The sequence below is a fragment of the Nyctereutes procyonoides genome, unplaced genomic scaffold, assembly GCF_905146905.1.
Source record: "Nyctereutes procyonoides isolate TBG_1078 unplaced genomic scaffold, NYPRO_anot_genome, whole genome shotgun sequence".
Lineage (NCBI taxonomy): Eukaryota > Metazoa > Chordata > Mammalia > Carnivora > Canidae > Nyctereutes > Nyctereutes procyonoides.
This window is the reverse complement of record NW_026575145.1, coordinates 10,324,963-10,339,819: the sequence shown is the minus strand read 5'-3', so window position 1 is coordinate 10,339,819 and position 14,857 is coordinate 10,324,963. Positions and strand designations below refer to the sequence as shown.

The 14,857-nt window shown below is 33.0% G+C and overlaps 1 protein-coding gene across 7 annotated transcripts in view; it reads left to right on the top strand.

Moving 5' to 3' along the window:
- MIPOL1 (mirror-image polydactyly 1) overlaps window positions 1-14,857 on the top strand; it is a 321,422-nt gene that overhangs the window by 265,437 nt on the left and 41,128 nt on the right. The window lies entirely within an intron of this gene.

Genomic DNA, 14,857 nt, shown 5'->3' with positions numbered 1-14,857 from the left:
TGGAATTAGTTTTCATGTGTTGTTCTTCTGAAGTATTCAGTACAGCTTTTCACAGTGTATAATTACATTTGTTTATTTTCAGTGATTTTTGCATTTTTGTTAAAATTTAAATAAAGCTATAAAATCAATCAGTCTTTACAATAGCTAGCAAAATGTTAACATAGGACATATCATGCAAAGACGTCACCTGTTAATTTAAGGAACTTGAACACTAGCAGAATTTCTAAGGCACCTTTAGTGGAATGGAACTTGTCATTTTAACTGATCCCATCTTTATGTATTGTTAACAGCATTATCTCATTCATACACTTAATTGCCTTCAATTCCTACCTTTTTCCTTAATTTGTTTTCAGTCTCACAGTATGAAGTAGTGCTAACTTCAAAGTTTCTTACTTCTTTAGTTTTTATTTGACAATAAATCATCTCAACCATTTACCCAATATCCCTGAAACTATGGTTTTTTGTTTTTTAAGATTTATTTATTTATTTATTTATCCATGAGAGACACGGAAAAAGAGGCAGAGACATAGGTAGAGGGAGAAGCAAACTCCCTGCAGGAAGCCCCATGTAGGACTTGATCCCAGAACTCCAGGATCACACCCTGAGCTGACGGCAGATGCTCAACTCCTGAGCCACCCGAGTCCCTGAAATTATGTTTTGGATGGTAGCCCAAAGTCAGATAAATCTATAGTTAAGACCCATTTTAAAACAGATTACGAATTATGCATATTAAAATCTTTACAGGGATCCCTGGGTGGCGCAGCAGTTTGGCGCCTGCCTTTGGCCCAGGGCGCGATCCTGGAGACCTGGGATCGAGTCCCACGTCAGGCTCTTGGTGCATGGAGCCTGCTTCTCCCTCTGCCTGTGTTTCTGCCTCTCTCTCTCTCTCTCTCTCTCTGTGACTATCATAAATGAATAAATTGAAAAAAAAATTAAAAAAAAAATCTTTACAGTCAGAATGCCCTGAAATTTATGATTTATGGTAAGTATTCTAATTTTTGTAGGTTTAAAGATTATTTTTATGTTCAGTCGGAAACCATATCCCATTATTCACAATATACATTAACATTCTAAAAACACTAAGATAACATAGATAGGTCTCATTTCATTGTAAATTACAAATCAGTAACTTCTGACAGTATTTGTTAGCTCTACTTGCTTAAAGTCTACAAATAATTACAATTTCAGAGTTTTCTTTACATGTAATTCTTTAATTTATATACATGACTAAAATCCCCTAAAACTGTTCCCCAGAGACCAATTAAATTTCTGTAAAATCTTTGGAAATGCCAACTTTTATTTTTTAGATTTTATCAACTAGTATTATTATTTTGTAAGAAATAATTTTAAAAAAACTTTGTATACCAAGTAGAAATAACATCATTTCAGATAATGCTTTAAGTTGAATCAGTTTAACCTTTTGAAAAAAACTTATTATTTTGTCCTATTCTTCACATTTAACCACAGACAGATCAAAAGGTTTTAATGGAATGACACTAATCAATGGACAGAGTTTAAGTGAAACAATTATGTTATTTAAATGTTAAATTTAAATTTAAATGTTGAATCTTTTATTCTAATTTCCAGCAGTAAGACCTAGAGGAAATACTGTGAGGCTTTCTTGTTCGCATTCAATTCACTATATTTTATTTTTAACTGCCTTCAATTGGGCAGTATACCTTCATTGCAGTTAATGTGGGCATCAATCTTTTTATTGCATATAAGAGATAACCTTCCAGGAAACCAGCTTATAAGACTTTGTTAGATGGTATTAGTATTCTCCATATAATCTGAAATTACTGTTCTTAGCAATTATTTTTGAAGGTCCTTTGTAAATATGTCAGTATTCTGGGCAGTAATTACGATGTAAACTAAATAGGTGCACATTTCCCCTTTTCCTTTCACCACCAGATTTCTTGAATAACTGATCTATATTCATTATCAAATCTTTCAATTTGATTCACTCCTGTGCTACTCACTACACAATGGTGAGCTTTTATACAAAATTGTTCTTTTTTAAGAGTACCAGTAATTTCCTAACTTTTAAATTCAATGGCCTTTTTCTAATTATATTTTTATTATAAAACTAATATAAAATAATGGTAAACAGTAAGTAAAGATGCTCACATATCTTCAATAATATAGCATAGTGGTTTAAAATCTCAGGATCTGTATTCAAAATGCAGAGGTACATGAACTTGCACATTTTATCTTAAAACCTGTGCTAGTGCAGATCATAATATATGGATAATAATACTCCCACCTCATAATGTTATAAGAATTTGATGAGATAAATGTGTAATGCCTTTAGAACAATGCACATTGCATAGTCCCTCCTTCTCTTGCCATTTCATCCCACACTGTAATGTCCCATTCTTCAAAAGGGCTCAATCTTTTCAAGACTAAATACCTTATATATGTATATTCCTCTGCTTGGAGCCTTTTCCCCCTTTACCCCATGAAAAACATTCATCCCATGAGATTCAGTGCAGCATAGAGGAGAGAGGCAAGCTGTATAGCCAAGTCAGACAAACCTAGACTTCAGTCCCTGCTTTCCTACTTATCACCTGTGAGATCTGGGACAAATCACTTAACCCTTGGAACCAAAGGTTCCTCAGCTGAAAATTTCAGACAGTAATACGGCCTTCTCAGGCAGGTGTGATATGAGTAATAAACTGGATGCCATGTAAAATACCTAATTCAGTGCCAGTTACTTTATTATAAGCATTTTATAAATTATATTATTAGTATAATTGTACTCATCAGACTAGCAAGACTAGTTCAAGTAATTCTTCTCTACAAAGTCTTTTTCAGCTTCCTAGAAAGTTAGATATCACTCCCTTTTGTGTGGTTGTCATAGTATGTTTGTTAAAAATTCCTCCACTGAAATTAAAGTCCTCACCATTCTCCTGTATCTCCCTTCCCAGTGATGGTCTTCAGCAGTTTCAGCACCGTCCTCCTTCCCTCACTCTTTCTTACTCTTCACATTCACTTTGCTGTCAATCTCTGTTTTCTCTACCACCTAAGAATCATCTGACTCCCTTTATGCCATCCTCACTTGCTCATTGCACTATTTCAGGCCCTTATCATCCCTCATCTAGACTATTGAAATAATCACAAAACTAGTTTACCTGCCTCTAGCTCTCAAGTTTGTCTTCCTCACTCCCACCAGAGTTAATTTTTTCTAAAACTGAAATCAGATTATATAACTTTTCTATTTAAAATCTTTCAGAGGCTGTCATCCCCTACACACTAAAGCATAAACAACTTAGCACCATATATGAGGCTTGTCCTGGCCTCCCATTTTTTGGTATCATTTCCTCCCATGACCCCAACCACAGTATCTGTACACAAGCTATTTCTTCTTCTTAAAGCATATTCCTCCCATTTCCTCTATTACCTAGCCAAATTTTTGTTACTCCTTAAAGTCCAGTCTTGACATTACCTCTGTGATGTTTATCTTTTGTATTGTTTTCATTGTACTTAATCCGTACCTTTGTTACAGGTCTTCATGATCTAGGTGTTATAATTGCTTTGTTTATCTGTTTCTGTTTCACTCCCTGTAAAATTACTCCTCATTGAGCATTCCTAAGACATAGACAGTGTTCTCTCCATCCTTGTATCCACACCTCTTCCAAATATTCACACAGATGCCTGCTGTAAAGTAGGTACTCTGTAAACACTTACGAACAAATGAACTACAACAATTTAATAGGTTGATGGGATAACAGCATAAAGTAAGAGCAGATCAGATCAGGAATACACAGGAAAATTTCAAAAGTGATATGGTCTACTTTCGGTCCTAGATTAAAAAAAAAAAAATCTTTTTTGTCCCAACCCAGTACTCAATGCTGGTAGAAGAATTTCATAGAAAAGAATGACCTTTGTGGCTTTCCTGCCTGCCTTTCTCACTGCGACCACTACTCCTATGGTGTCTGACTTTCTTAGTGAGCTTTTAACCCTTGTCCTATCCACCAACTTCCATGAAGTTTAATTACATTTACAAGACCTGAAATCTTCAGTAATAATAGAGAGAGACTATATACTATTTCTAATAATTGTAGAATTTTAAGTTTAATTTTTTAGAGTCAAATGAATTTCTTAAATTTTTTTTAGCCTATAGGAGTATTCCTAGAAAGGAAAGTGATACAGAATTAGCATCTATAAGCTAACAAATATTTATAGGCAGAAACACTGATAGAGGGAAAGTATAAAGAGTGCCAGACCTCATTGTCCAAAACTGGCTTCGTGGCCCAGGTGACATAAAGCCTAAAATTTCACCAGTGGAAATCCATTCTCTTGTGTCAAGCAAGGTTAAGGTACTTCTCTTTTTAAATTGTATATGTTTGTGGAAGAAGAACACATTGTCATTTTGGTTTTAGGTTGCTCTTTAGCTGATGCTGAATGCACTTAGTTTTGGTGAGCTATGTGGAAGTAGAGGGAACTAAAGAGCAGGTTAAGAGCATAGTAACTTTGTAAGAGAAACTTCTCTTAATGATTCTGCCAAGGACCATCCATAATCTTCATTTATTAAAAGAAAACTGACACACAAATCCATTAAGTGATATTTTTATCATCACGGGAGATTTAAATTCAGTTGTTCTTTACACTAGATTTTATTTCCCATCTGTCGTTCTGTCTGTAGCTATAGTTCTTGTAACCTAGAACAAAAGTTTTCTGAAGGATTTAAAAAAATATATTTGACTATACTTAACATACCTAAGCTACACGTAATTACTTGAAAGTATTTACAACCAGGCTTATAAGGTTAGAAGATCTCAGAAGCTTCTAGATATTACAATAAAGTAACTTTTGTTGCATATCATCTTTACTATGGGCCAGATTTACACTGATATGATTCAAATCCCTCATAAACTATAACTATAATAAATAGGTCAGACAAAAAGATACAGGACAAAAATTCAGCACTTTTAAACATGTTTTCAAGAAAGAATATAGCCCTTTCTAAAATTTTCTTTCTTTCCATACTTTTAAAAAAATCAGATACTTAAAATTTACATGTGTCCTAATTCCTAATTGCATAATGAAAATACCAAAGATCAGCATAAAACATTTCCTTTTGAAATATAGGGCACCCTGAGTTTTTGAGTGGTATTGACAGGAAAGAAAGGAAGAAGAAGAAGAAGGACATGTAAGCTAACAAAAAGTCTTTCCTGCCTCTTGGTCAAATACTGATTTCTGTGAAGAAGTTGAGGTCACAAAGAAATTGTGAATTCTCAGCCTGGTTTCCCTGCTGATGAGGAACTGTCTGTAGTTCCCTTCGAGGTGTCAGGGGAGTCGCCATAGTGTCACACAAGGGTTCTTAGCGTAGAGCAAACATACTTTCCACAAACTCAGCTGCTTAATCTGTTTGCAGGTTGAATTATAAAACAGGGTAGATGACTCTGAGTGCTGGGAAGGGGAACAGAGCATTTCCACAGTTTCTTGGTTTAAAAAAAAAAAAAGCCTACAATTTTCATCAAAAAATGTCACTAAACTTTTTAATTTTGCTGCTGGCTCCAGAATCTGATTTGAACCATAATGAAAACTAATTGTGGTAAAATATCCTTACATAGTTTAATACAAAAGGTGTTATATAGTTGTATTTTCTTTTCACTAAAATTTTTCTGCTTCTTGCCAATTTTACCTGTGATTTTTTTTTATAAATTCTTAGTTGGACTATAAATATCAAAGCAACAGTACAAACATCTGAATGCTTTGTAAATTCTTGTTGATTGAATCAAAGAATAAGTTTCATAAGTTCTCAACTCAGCACAAGGTTTAAGTCATTAATTAATATGAAGTTGAAAATCACTTTGATTTATTAGTATTGTTAATAAATGGGAGGATCTAAAACTTCTGGAAATTGCTCTTCAAAATTTATTTTTTGTTTAAGATTTAAAAGCTCTATGAAATATAATACATACCTCAGCACATAATGAGTCAAGTAATTTATTCCTGATAGTTTATGTACAAATAAACTTCCCAATCAGCTCTGGAAGGCAGCTTCCAAATCTAGATCCAATTAGATACTATTATTTATATGTAGAAAATGGCTTCATATGACTCCTAAGTAATCATTAAGATGTACAGCATCTAACATGCCTAATTTTTATTCTTGAGCACATGAAATGTTTTTTAAGAATTTAATACTCTGGATTTGTAAATTATAGCACATGTTTTTAAATTAAATACATATTTAACTTATGAAATACAAGGCTTCTTACACACTATCAAATAAGTATGTATTTTATAAAGAATTTAATTCCATTATATATTTGTATAGTGGATCACCTTTCTCATCCATTGAGCACATAAAGTAGATTTCTTTAGAGCTACTTTTATTATATATAAATACAGAGATACCTCTCACATTTGATAGATATGTATTATATTCATTTCTTTATAAAAACTAAAGAGTTGGCCTAACACCTTTATCTTTAGGGAATGTGTCACTTTGACACAAAAAAGAAACATAGTGTTAGTTGTCTATGACATTCCTCTCTACCAGGGAAGGATTAATGTAGGATGATTGAAATTGAAGCCTAACCCAGAACTTGACAAATGAAATGGAAAGTGAAGGATGCAGGCTAAAGAAGAAAAGAAATTCTCAAAACTAAGAATCTTAACTTTCTCTGATAAGTTCCCTTAATGGTTAACTTTATGGAATGAATCATAAAGAGCATAAAGAACATGAAAATAGGGACTAAAAAGTTAAATTACAACACAGCTGCTTACATTCGATCTGCTTCTTCATTTCAGAACCTATCTTCAAATAGGTGATCTAGAGTTGAGCTAATTAATATGCATTTCTGCCTACTAAGATAGATGAAACATGTTTCAGATGAGTACAATGGAAAGGAATGAGAGAAAAAGAACAGAAGAGTAAAATATGGGAGAGATCCATGCTGTTTCAGTTTAAGACTAAATAAAATGCAGGAATTTTTATTGTTTTTCATTAATCCCAATGTTACAGTAATTAAAAGAGATAATGTGGGATCCCTGGGTGGCACAGCGGTTTGGCGCCTGCCTTTGGCCCAGGGCGCAATCCTGGAGACCCAGGATTGAATCCCACATTGGGCTTCCGGTGCATGGAGCCTGCTTCTCCCTCTGCCTGTGTTTCTGCCTCTCTCTCTCTCTCTCTCTCTCTCTCTCTCTCTCTCTCTCTCTGTGACTATCATACATAAATAAAAAAAATAAAAAAAATTTAAAATAGATAATGTTCCTGTTATTTTAGGGGAATTATAGGATCCACTTAACAATGACCATATGCTTTTTAACCAAAACTTGACAGGTTAAAAAAAAAAAAAAAAAAGGAGTTCTTATGCTTCAGAAACATTCAAATGTGATTTTCACACATTTATATGAAATTGTAGTTCCTTAGAGTGGCCATATGATCTGACAAGCATCCTTTCCCTTGATTCTGTTCTTAGCTCCAGTTGAAACCTTCTTACTGTTTACCCTTAACGGGCTACAGAGCTTCTAGATACTTCTGTGAAGACAGGAGAACTCATTCATCCATCTTATCTGAGAGTAGTTTTAGAATTGATAAAAATACGATATAGAAAGTAATTTTAATTTTCTTACTTACTTGCACTAACCACCAGTGTACTTTAGGATACTTTTGTAGTCAGGAAGAGAAAAGGGAAGCTACTGTAAAAATTTTATTTTTTCATTTTATTTAAATTCAGTTAATTAACGTATAATGTATTATTGGTTTCAGAGGTAGAGGTCAGTGATTCATCAGTCTTATATAATACCTACCCAGTGCTCATCAATAAGAAATTTTCATTATTCCTGCTAGGATGTTGCTCAGCCTCATTATACTTGACAGCTCACTCAGAACTTCCTCCTTTGCTTTTTCTGTTCTTAAACACATGGAAAATTTAATATGATGTATCTCCCTAGTAGTATAGAAAGGTCTACATTTTTATATAAATCAAAGTCTGGTTTTCTTTTAATAAAAATTCAATATACGCAACTAAAATCGGATATATACTTCCTTACTAGGTATAGGTTTTATTCCCAAAATATGATTTAAAAAAAAACTAAATTGAACCCAAGAATAAGTAGAAATAACAGTTTTACTTGGATTCTAACATTCCATGTTTGATTATTTCTCCCCACTAAGGGATTTGCCCATGTGCACATGTGGCCCTTGAAAAATACAGAATAAAAGAATCTTTCAGGGCTTCTGGGTGGCTCAGTCTCTTAAGAGTCCCATTCTTGAGTTCTCAGTTCTCAGTTGATTCTCAGTTCAGGTTGATATCAAGGTCCTGAATTTGGACTCTGCATTGGTCTTCACATTGGGCGTGGAGCCTATTTAATGAAAAAGAAAAGAAAAGAAAGAAAAAGAAGGAAGGAAGGAAGGAAGGAAGGAAGGAAGGAAGGAAGGAAGGAAGGAAGGAAGGAGGGAAGGAAGGAAAGAAAGAAGAAAGAAAGAAAGAAAGAAAGAAAGAAAGAAAGAAAGAAAGAAGAAAGGAAAAGAAAGAAAGAAGAAAGAAAAAAGAAAGAAAGAAAAAAAGAAGAAAGAAAGAAAGAAAGAAAGAAAGAAAGAAAGAAAGAAAGAAAGAAAGAAAGAAAATCTTTTGCTTATTTCAGTGTAAGCTGTAGCTTTCCCTGGTGGTAAAATCATAAATGTTGTCCATACATGAACTTTATTCTTGATCATTTATAGTTAAAAAGAAAAAGTCATTCTATAATAATATAGTATATAATAGCAGCTGAAGTGATCTTCCTTGTCATATTGTTATATATTCTTGGGCAACTCAACAAATATTTTTTTTTCTTTACTTCTTAACAAAAGTATAAAGAAAAAAAAGAGTTTCACTACTATCAATTACTCTGTCAAGTGTTTCTGTGTAAAGACTGACTAAAAGTGAAAGTTAGGCTCCAGAAATTACATGGTGAACAGAATTTTGGAACTTACTAAACTTGATCATTTTAACTTTTTAATTGTTTTGGTATTTATACCATTCAAGCTAATAGTCCTTGGGATATCATTCTCATTTGACTTTCTTTTTGATGCATATAGCAATATCCTAAAAAGCATACAAAAGCATACATTATTTCTCTTTATGTTACCGTTTGCCATTCGACAAGCTACACAATGATAAAATATATATATATATATATATAGCATTATTATCAATTAAAATCTTGAAACATCTTCTTCCTTCAATTAGTTTGCCTTCTGAGCTATGTATATTTCACATCAGTCTTCCAAGAAGTTCTCTACTACTGACGGGAGGGCCTAATCTTTCCCAGAGTGGTGGGAGTAGCACAGTTCAAGAACAAGAATGAATCTCTGTATAATCACACCACAATGTGAGGTGACCCCAAGACAGAGAACTGACCAGATACACATATGGGTTTTAGGAAGACTTTCTGATGCTCTTTTTTAACACAGCTGTGAGAAGAATGTGGCTAAGACCCAATAGTCATTCTTGAGTAGAGCTGGCAAAGGAAACCATGAGGAGAAGAGAATTTAACACATGGGTGTAAGAGAGCACGGCTTCATTGATGCGATCTGAGGGGAATGCCTAATGACTGGAAGAATCAAACTTGGCAATGAAAACACAAAGCTCTTTTCATCAATTCAAACGCAGTCTCTAAAGCTGCAGATGGTCACCTCCAGCCTTGTCTATTCAGTGTGAGGTTTTATAAAATGGCACTTTGGTGAATACTAATAGATCAAAACAAAGATTTAATAACGTAAAGATGTGGTGTTCATTTTTAAATGAGTATACAGGTCAATGTCTCAGAAAAGGATAAAAAGAGTACCTTTTATATGTGGGTCTAAAGTCTTTTTGTTATTTTTCAACTTCAAAAATAAATGACATCTTTAACATACAGATTGTGTTTCATGGAAGAGAGTTTACATTATGGAAAAGAGACCAAAATCAGGGTTTATATCTACACTTACTGATTTCATTGCTTCCGTTTGAGGATTCTCAATTTATAATGTCTGTTAGTGTCATCCTTAATATTTCCTTGTGACTCACTTGATAGGATAAATATATATTATCATTCTCAAGGATGAATCAATCTAATTAAAAATTTAGGCCAAAATATTTTATACTTGAAAGAGAACTTTTTCCCCTATCTTTTCAGAGAATGCTAAGAGACATTGTTTAGTACAAAGAGAGCCTTTGAACTTTAATGCAGTCTTGCAATTACATTTTTGCTACATTGGATTTGATTTTCTACAGTTTTACAAATTCCTAATATGTGAAAAGGTAATTCACTGCATTCTAACTTGTTACTGCTTACATAACTGAGTCTTACTTTGAATTAAAATATGCTATATTTTTCCAGAATAAATTACATTATTAGACATGATTAGCACTTTATAGTTTGTAAACTTATAAGCTAACCTCAAAAGAATTAAGCTTTAATATCCAAAATAAGCTTAACATATGAACATAAATAATTCATTAATAGCTTTCACATTTCTACTACTTGTGAAGTAAATATAATTAGTAAGTCTGTATGCCTAATACTTTTATGTAATAAGTGACACTAATATATAATAAATTAAAGCACTAGAATTGAAAGTTAAAGGCGAGACAACTTAGTAGAGATATCAGTGAACTAACAAGACCCTTGATTGTCATTAACTGAGTATGTAGAAGTCATTAAATTATGTTTCTTCTCAGTCCTCATCTGGAAGGTGAAACTGATTTACTTGCCCTATACTTCAAAACATGTCTGTGAGGATCAAATAAGATGTGTGTACATAAAAGTATTTTGAAAAGTATAAGGTGCTCTATAAATGTAAGTCATTGACTAAAGAATATCTTTGACTTCTACATTTTAAATAAAAAGTTATAACCACCTTTTGGGAACTAGAAATAGTAAAGTGAGAAAAATAATAAATTTTAGCCTCAGAGACATAAAGTAAATACGATATAACTCTGAAAAAAGAGATTCTTCACAAAGATCTTGGAAATTAGAAGTAAAAGGGATTCTATGCATTTTCATACATTACTAGTAAGAAAGCAAAATGGTAAAACCCCTGTGGACAAGAATTTGATAATATCTAACAAAATTACATATGCATTTACATTTTGACTAAGGAAAAATGCTTTTTTTATATAAATTTATTTTTTATTGCTGTTCAATTTGCCAGTGAAATGGCAGGACATCTGCACCCCAATGTTTATAGCAGCAATTTCCACAATAGCCAAATTGTGGAAGGAGCCTCAGTGTCTGTTGAAAGATGAATGGATAAAGAAGATGTGGTCCATGTATACAAAGGAAAAATGCTTCTAGGTAATCCATCCTGAATATATACCTCCATGAATATGAAACAACATAGGAAATATAGGATTGGTTGTTTGTTTTCTAAAGATTTATTTATTTATTTATTTATTTATTTATTTACTTATTTATTTATTTTAGAGAGGGAGAGAGAGAGAGAGAGCTAGAGATAATAGTGGTAGGGCAGAGGGAGAGGGAGAGAAAATCTCAAGCAGACTCCATACTGAGCGTGGAGTTGGATTAAAGCTTGAATCCAGGTCTCTGAGATCATGTCCTGACCTGAAACCAAGAGTCTGAGACTCAACTAACTGCACCACCTGGGTGCCCCTATAGGATTGTTTTTAATAGCAAACATAAGCAATCCAAACAGAATAGTTGAAAAAACCATGACATATTCATCTAATAGAATACAATTCAACTGTGAGAGAGAGAGAGAGAATGGAAGTCTATAAACTGATAGTGATTTCAGAACATATTCCTAACTGGAAAAAAAATCAAGTACTTACAGTATTCTACCTTTTATGCAAAAAATAGGCATAAAAGGAATAAGAAAGATAAACCCAAAACTAATAAGTTATTAGCCTTTTGAAGTAGATGGGAAAGAGCTCCTAAGTCTGGAGAAGGGAAAGTACAGTGAGTATAGAGTATCTTTTCATGCCAGAAAGCAAGTACTCAAAGACTAACAGGGTCATGTTGAAAGGACACAAGAGCCAGCTTGGAAAGGTTCCCAGTCTCCATATTTGGTACAATTTATGCATGGGGAGAAAAAGAGAGTATTTGATTAGAGGATATTTTTTACAGTCTATAAATATACTTAAAGTATATTTTAAAGCCTATAAATATACTTTAAAAATGGAGGATGGAAAGGAAGAAGTTCTTTTGTATAAAAGAATGGCAGTCCATAAATGTAGTTAGAATAATAGAATATCATCACCTTATATACCCCAGGGTGATTAATTCAAGCAAAGATCATCAGCCATACAGTGAGTTAAAAGTAGTTAGTTTGATACTAGAATCAGTCTAGTTTGGGAAAACTTGCTTGCATATAGCAAGGAGTTTAGAGCTTAAAAATCAGAGAGGGCTTAAACGTGGGGATTTAGAATGCCAAGTACCTTCGAACAATATTTAGGGCTTTATTATTTAAACTCACTTTAGAAATCTTTTTACTCAAATATTCTGTGCTTATGTAAATGATAGTAGATAGACTGAAACCATTCACCCTTTTATCAAAACTCATCATTTAGGGATGCCTGCATGGCTCAGCGGTTGAGCATCTGCCTTCAGCTCAGGGCATGATCCTGGAGTCCTGGGATCAAGTCTCACATCCAGCTCCCTACATGGAGCCTGCTTCTCCCTCTGCCTATGTCTCTGCCTGCCTCTCTCTCTCTCTCTCTCTCTCTCTGTCTCTCATGAATAAATAAATAAAATCTTTAAAAAAAAACTCATTCTTTAAAGAAACTCATTACAATATAAAGATATTTTACCTAAGGAATTTTATCAGTATTATAGAGGGTACTAATCCTTTCTTTATTTAAATTTTGATATTTTATTTATCATGAAATTTTTGTGTTAACTTTTATTTTTTAAATATTGATTGAAATATTACTTATTTTGATTACTGCGGGTTTTTCGTACCCCCTTAAATTTTTCACCAAATTGAGTGCCGCATCTCACCCTAGTTCTAGCCCTGAATACACCATAAAAGATGAAAACGAAAATGCTGGAGGAAAAAAAACCACTCCTGGTTTACCCTTATTCAAAACATAATAATGAAAACTTAACTAAGTTATCCAAGCTTGTATGATTTCTACTGACTGGTGTTTCATGTTCAGAAATGATAATACTATAATAGAGCTGAACAACCATTGTTCTTCCACTGTATGGAATTTCACTGGGTTTTTAATTGTATACTGTCCAGAGTTTCTACCATTGTCTGAATGTCTGTTTCTTACATCCTAGTCATTACCCACACCCCTTCTGTCAACTGTTGCTTTGTCTTTATTTTGATCATCTGTGTAGATCAGTCATCATATCTATCAACAGTAGGGTATACCGGACCCAAAATGTTTATTTCAATTTGAGAATATATGGTTTTTATGAGTCAAACATAACTCAGGTAGAGAAAATTACTGTGACGATGCTAGCTTAATAAGTTGAATATTACTTTTACTTTGTAGACCCTTGGCTTAGTCTGAAGTTTGAAGGTGCATTGAATATTATCTCCACTAGTCTCCCAAAGGATGTTGCCAGTCTTTTGAATTAAACTTGAATGAGGTTGATTTGTATTCCCTGTTAATCAAAATTTGAAATGTTGACATTAGAAAATTTCATTCAGTGCTAATTATATATGACTTTTATGAAAGTTAGGAAGGAAAGAATCCTACATTTTAAAGTTTAGTATCAGCCTAAAGCCCTATGAAAACAATGGTGAGTAGCTTAATAAGCCATCTTAATAAGATACCTTAATAAAACTAACCAGTTATTCTAGCTTGCTGCGTTTCACTTGGCAGTATGAATATCAGTGACTCGCTTCCTCCATCATTAATTGAAACTTTTCTGGGTTTAAAATGATGAAAAAACTCAGCAGTGTTACAGCAGTGTTTCCCAGCCTTTCTTGACTCTTGAATCCCTTTGGTAGTAATACATATTATCAAGGTAGAATTGTGAGCATCCATTTTGGTGAATATAAGAAGTTAATTTGCATTGCTTTATAATTTTATTTAAGTACAATCTTTAATATTCATAATATGTGACACCACATGGTATTTGACTTCCTTCAACTATATGAGAAAGAGCATAATTTATTAAGTTTTCTTAAGGTATACTGTTTAGTTTAGGGATGAAATATGTATTAAAAAGTAGATTAAAATTTAGTAACATTAAATAACTGCTTGTGAGATGATATTTGGAATTCTTAACATTCTCCCTTTAAAAGGAAATAATAAAGGTTTCTCAGCCTCTATCTGCTGGCATATTTTCACAAATATTTTGGTCTTTAAAGTAAGTATAGACTAATTAAGTTTAATTATTACTCCAGTATTTTTTGTCTTAAACTGTGTTTTCTTAAGAAACGGCTACTAAATAAGGTGATATGAGTAGTTGATCAAAGGAACACAATTTAGAAAGCTGGTGAAAATAATATTGAGGTAAATTTTCAGATTTGTTGTTAGGCCCCACATTAATTTGTGTTTCAGCATCAGTGTACTTTCTCCTTCCTCTAAGGATTTGGTGGTCCATTAAGGGTGGAAATTAAACAATTTACACCTGAGAAAGAAAAAATATATAGTCAAAAACAACATGCTGACCAGCTATACTCAGTTGGGGATTGAAACATGAACATGCTATGCTGATCTTTGCTGAAACTCCACCTTGCTTATTAATAAGCACTCACAAGTTATCAAAGTAATTATGTTTTAAAAACATAAAAGGCAAAAATATTAAATAATTATTTTATATTTGGGCTTCAAAAATGGAACTCAGAAAAAACTGACCACCTTTAACTACATGATCTCCTGTGAATTTTTAAATTACAAAAGGAAAAAGTGATGTTTTAGAGAATTTTATTGTATAATTTTGCACACCTTTTTTACTCTTG